Below are 6,000 nucleotides of genomic sequence, written 5' to 3' on the forward strand. Positions count from 1 at the left end.
AGCAGAGTTCAAGAAGTGTCAAGAATTGGCTTTAGAATGTGGTGCTGCTCCTGAGAGTATTGAGTACTATGCTTGTCTGACAATTTTTAAAGATGGACTGCACAGAGAGTTTTTCTGCAACATACCAAGTCCTGAAGCTAGGCTGATTTTCTTAAAGAGATGGTGCGAGGAACACGAGATGTACTAGTTTAGCTATGTTCATCATTGTTGGAGATGTCATAATGTTAGTTTATGTTGAACTGAGTTGTTTGCTGCTAAGAACTGATTGAATAAAATCAATATTGTGCTGCTGTCTTAGTGGCTATTATGTGCTAACCTTCCTCATGCTCTTAACATTACTAACCTCTGCATTCTTTATGGTTTAGGATGCTAATTCTTCAACTGAGTGTTCAAGTGATGATGAGGATAATCATACTGATATGAACCCGCTACGGTTGATTCCCGATCTTTCGATGAGAGGCGTGGGATAACTCGATTGGTCGATGGAGACGACGTTCACGGCCCGACTACAGCCTTCCAAGCTGCGCCTTAGCAACCGATACACACCCTCCAATGGCTACCGTGATCTTGTGGAGCGCGTCACCCGGCCACTAGTGCACTCATCCTGCAAGCAATCAAAGAACTAGCAAGAACAAGTATAACAAGTACTGAATTTACTAGATGAAGATGAAGATTTCCAACTCAATCTCAATAAGGTGGGGTTCCGAAGATAAGAAGACGGGCGGCTGATCCAGCACGCGCGCTTACAAGCAAGTAGCGAGAGCTAAACTTGATCTAAACAAAACCCAATCTGTTTGTGGCGGCTCTAATCCTTACTAATTCCTAGGAGGACGACCAAGAGGGTGTTGGGCTCGTGCTCCAAACCTAGGAGATCTCCCTAATGGACCCAACTTGATACACGGCCCATTGGGCCAAAAAAAGGTGACGCAGCACCAGAAAACTTATCGGTCATTGCGACCGCCTCAGACCAGATATAGACATGAGTCTAGATTCATATGAAAATAGACTTCATAACAAATCCGTGAAGTACTTGAACGTCCTAATCCGAGTCCGTATGCGACCGTGGTGACCATCACAATTTGATACTGTCCTGGAGTCCGAATCCAGCCTGGGCGAGTCATTTTACCTTTCGGACTTCTCCATGGTTCCTAACCAAAACAAGAGTGCACGCATCTCCATGGTCTAAATAGGATGGACAGGAACTGAAAAGTGAACTTACTTGATGATTAAGTTGACGAGCACGGACGCGAGTAATAGGACCAGAAACTGGTACTTGTGTAGGTGTGGATGTATCGTTGGTGTTGATGTCCTCATCATCCTCCCCTTCTTGCATTTGAGTCGTCCTTGACTCAAGCTCTTCTTCTTCTCCCAAATATTGCTTCAAATCTGCAATGTTAAATGTGGGACTAACCCCAAAATTGGCAAGTAGATCGAGCTTATATGCATTATCATTAACTTTCTCCAACACTTTAAAGGGTCCATCAGCCCAAGGCATCAATTTAGACTTTCGCAATTGAGGAAACCTATCATTTCTCAAGTGCAACCAAACTAAGTCACTAGGTTCAAATATTAGTTCCTTTCTACCTTTATCAGCAGCAAACTTATATTTAGCATTCATACGCTCTATGTCTTCTTTAGTTGTTTCATGCAGTTTTAACATCAATTCAGCACACTTAGTAGCATCAAAATTTAATTTTTCAGAAGATGGCAAAGGCATCAAATCAATAGGAGCACGAGGCAAGAAACCATATACAATCTGGAATGGGCACATCTTTGTAGTAGAATGCAGCGAACGATTATAAGAAAATTCAATATGAGGCAAACAATCTTCCCACATCTTAATGTTCTTCTTTAAAACAGCCCGTAACATAGTAGACAAAGTTCTATTGACAACTTCAGTTTGACCATCAGTTTGGGGATGACATGTAGTAGAAAATAAAAGCTTAGTTCCTAGTTTTCCCCATAAAGTCTTTCAAAAATGACTAAAAAATTTAGCATCACGATCAGAAATAATTGTGTTGGGCACACCATGCAAACGAACAATTTCTCGAAAGAACAAATCAGCAATATGGGCAGCATCATCAGTTTTATAACATGGTATGAAATGTGCCATTTTAGAAAATCTATCAACAACCACAAACACACTATCATGGCCCTTCCTAGTCCTTGGCAAATCCAACACAAAATCCATAGAAATATCTTCCCAAGAAGCACTAGGAACAGGTAGAGGCAAATACAAACCATGTGGATTTAATCGTGACTTAGCCTTTTGGCATGTCGTGCAACGAGCAACAAACCTCTCCACATCTCTTCTCATCTTTGGCCAAAAGAAATGACCAGCAAGGACGTCCTCCGTTTTCTTCGCTCCAAAATGCCCCATCAAGCTACCTCCATGCGCTTCCTATAGCAATAACAAACGAACGGAGCTAGCTGGAATGCATAGCTTGTAAGCTCTAAACACAAACTCATCACTAACTATGAATTTGTTCCATCCTTTTCCATCTTTGCAATGCAGCAACATATCTTTAAAATTAGCATCAGTAACAAATTGGTCTTTAATTGTTTCTAATCCAAAGATTTTGTAATCAAGTTGATTCAGCAAAGTATATCTCCTAGACAAAGCATCAGCAATAACATTCTCTTTCCCTTTCTTGTGCTTAATAACATAAGGAAAAGATTCAATAAATTCAACCCACTTAGCATGTCTACAGTTCAGATGTCCTTGACTACGAATATGTTTCAAAGATTCATGATCAGAATGAATAACAAATTCTTTGGGCCACAAGTAATGCTGCCATGTTTCTAATGTGCGAACAAGAGCATACAATTCCTTATCATAAGTAGAATAATTCAGAACAGGCCCGCTCAATTTTTCACTAAAATATGCAACAGGTTTGCCTTCTTGTAACAAAACACCACCCAATCCAATTCCACTAGCATCACATTAAGCTCAAAAGTCTTATTAAAATCAGGGAGTTGGAGGAGGGGTGCATGTGTCAACTTATCTTTCAGCATGTTGAAGGAGTTTTCTTATACTTGGCCCCACTAAAAGGCACTCCCTTCTTCGTAAGCTCATTTAATGGTGCAGCAATGGTGCTAAAGTCCTTCACAAAACGGCGATAGAATCCAGCAAGTCCTAGGAAACTCCGCACTTGTGTGATAGTCTTTAGTACAGGCCATCCCTGTATAGCTTCTACCTTAGCTTGATCAACCCCAATTCCCTGTGGAGTCACAACATAACCAAGAAAAGACACTCGATCGGTGCAAAAGGTGCACTTCTCGAGGTTACCAAATAAACGCGCATCTCGTATAGCATTAAAAATAGCACGTAAGTGATCAAGGTGGTCATCCATAGATTTGCTATAAATCAATATATCATCAAAATAGACCACAACAAATTTTCCAATGAAAGCACGAAGAACCTCGTTCATTAATCTTATGAAAGTACTAGGTGCATTAGTTAACCCAAAAGGCATGACTAACCACTCATATAAACCAAATTTAGTTTTAAAGGCAGTTTTCCATTCATCTCCTAATTTCATACAAATCTGGTGGTACCCACTACGCAAATCAACTTTGGAAAACACAACAGCACCACTAAGTTCATCAAGCATGTCATCCAATCGTGGAATAGGGTGTCGATATCAAATTGTGATATTATTGATAGCTCTACAGTCAACACACATATGCCATGTTCCATCTTTCTTCAGCACTAAAATAACCGGAACAGCACAAGGACTAAGAGACTCACGCACATAACCTTTGTTGAGTAGTTCTTGCACTTGTCGCTGAATTTCTTTCGTTTCTTCCGGATTTGTCCTGTATGGCGCACGGTTTGGCAAAGATGCACCAGGAATAAGATCAATTTGGTGCTCAATCCCTCGTTTCGGTGGCAGCCCCGCTGGGATCTCACTTGGAAACACATCAGCATACTCCTGCAAAATGTTAGCAACAACAGGAGGCAAAGAATGCTGCATGTCGTGAACCGAAATCAAAGCATCCTTCCATACCAAAGCATAGGCAACAGAAGTGGAAGCAACCAATTCATTAATATCAGATTTAGTAGCAAGCAAGCAATGCCCTTTCAATCTTATCTCATATTTCTTACTACTAATAGATTTGACATTTTTTCGCTCTCGGTTTTAGTTTTCTTAGCTTTAGCAACATCATCATGCACAATAGCTTCAGGAGACATAGAAAGCAAAACAATTTTCTTATCATGGTGTATGAGAGAATACTGATTTGATCTACCATGATGCATACAATCCGTATCAAATTGCCATGGTCTACCTAGCAGAATATGACAAGCTTCCATAGGCACAACATCACATTCAACAATGTCATGATATGATCCAATAGCAAAATTAATTCGCACCGGTCTCGTTACCTTAACCTTACCGCTATTGTTGAGCCATCGAATGTGATATGGATGTGGGTGCGGTTTGGTTGTAAGTGCAAGCTTCTCCACCATATCGCTGCTAGCCAAGTTGTTGCAGCTACCTCCATCAATTATCAAACGGCACGAATGTTCTTTAATGACACACTTTGTTTGGAACAGTGTATGCCGCTGATTTTGCTCCGCCTTCTCCATTTGTGCGCTAAGCACACGTTGCACAATGAGGCTCTCATAATGATCTGCATCCTCTGCACCAATCTCCTCTTCTAGTTGTTCCTCACCACCTGCATGGTCAGCAGGAAGCAAACCAAGTGTATCTTCATCAAAATCACTAGCAGAGGAATATCCACCATCTTCTTTGGCCACCAAAACACGCTTGCTAGGACAGTCACGATGCACGTGTCCAAAGCCCTTGCATCGATGGCACTGAGCATCTCTTGTTCTACCCATGGATGCAACTGAAGTGGTACTAGTGGCTAGTTTCTAGGCAGTCTTGGTTGCTGAATTTGTGGGAGGAACACGTTGCTTGTCGCTGGACAGAGATGGTGGTGCCGGCCGACTTGGAGAGGGAGCGGGTGGAGGTGCACATGTGGTCAAAGAGGTAGTCGTGTGCGGCTACCATGATGTAGATTTTCCTGCAAAAATATTAGTCTTGGTGCTAGCACGTCACCCCTGCACTTCCCTTTCAGCTTTACAAGCAAGATGAAACAAATGGGTTATGTTAGTATAATCTTTATAAGCAAGGATGTCCTGAATTTCACGGTTAAACCACCCAAAAATCTAGCCATAGCAGGTTCTTCACCCTCCTCTAAGTTACAACGCAGCATACCCATTTGTAACTCCTGATAATATTCTTCTACACTTCTAGCATCCTGTCTCAATTGTTGCAACCTATTTAAAAGATCACGTGCATAGTAAGAAGGAACAAATCTAGCTCGCATGACCCGTTTCAAAGCATCCCATGTTTGTGGCATGTTATTAGGATTTTTCTTGCCATGTTTTATCCACCAAACAGAAGCAAAATCAGTGAACTCACTAGTAGCAGCCCTAACACGTGTATTTTCAGGAAACTCATGACATGCAAACTTTTGATCAACAACAATTTCCCAAGTAATGTAAGCACCAGGATCATATTTACCATCAAAAGGAGGTATCTTAAATTTTATCTTACTGAAAGCATCATCATTATTATGTACCCCGTGTCGTTGGTAACCACCCATACCTCTGCGATTATTGCGTAGTCGTCGGCGATCATGAGCATCTGAGTCATCTTGTTCAGTATCAGCATCCCAATTGTCCTCGACACGCTCATCCTTGTTGTTATCTCCATCATGTCCATTAGTGGTTTTGGTGTGCATCTCATCAAAGCGCCTCAAAATAGCATCAAGGCTTTTGTCAATACGAGCGACTGACGTCTCCCGCCCTGTAAGCTTGGTGTTGGTGGCAAGCTGCATGGCCTCCAACTGCCCAATCTTCTCATTCGTCACCTGCAAATCATCATCGAGCCCCTCGACGTGCCCCTTCACTAGCTTTTCAAAATGTTGTATGATGCCCTTAGTGCGGGGAGAATGTGGCATATTCTGACTATCCTTTGATCCTGTCAT

The 6,000-nt window shown here is 41.7% G+C and overlaps 1 pseudogene; it reads right to left on the reverse strand.

The window, feature by feature from the left end:
• Positions 1-3,634: 3,634 nt before the first annotated feature.
• LOC140222614 (uncharacterized) lies at positions 3,635-6,000 on the reverse strand (annotated as a pseudogene).

The sequence above is a fragment of the Setaria viridis genome, chromosome 4 (assembly GCF_005286985.2).
Source record: "Setaria viridis chromosome 4, Setaria_viridis_v4.0, whole genome shotgun sequence".
Taxonomy (NCBI): domain Eukaryota; kingdom Viridiplantae; phylum Streptophyta; class Magnoliopsida; order Poales; family Poaceae; genus Setaria; species Setaria viridis.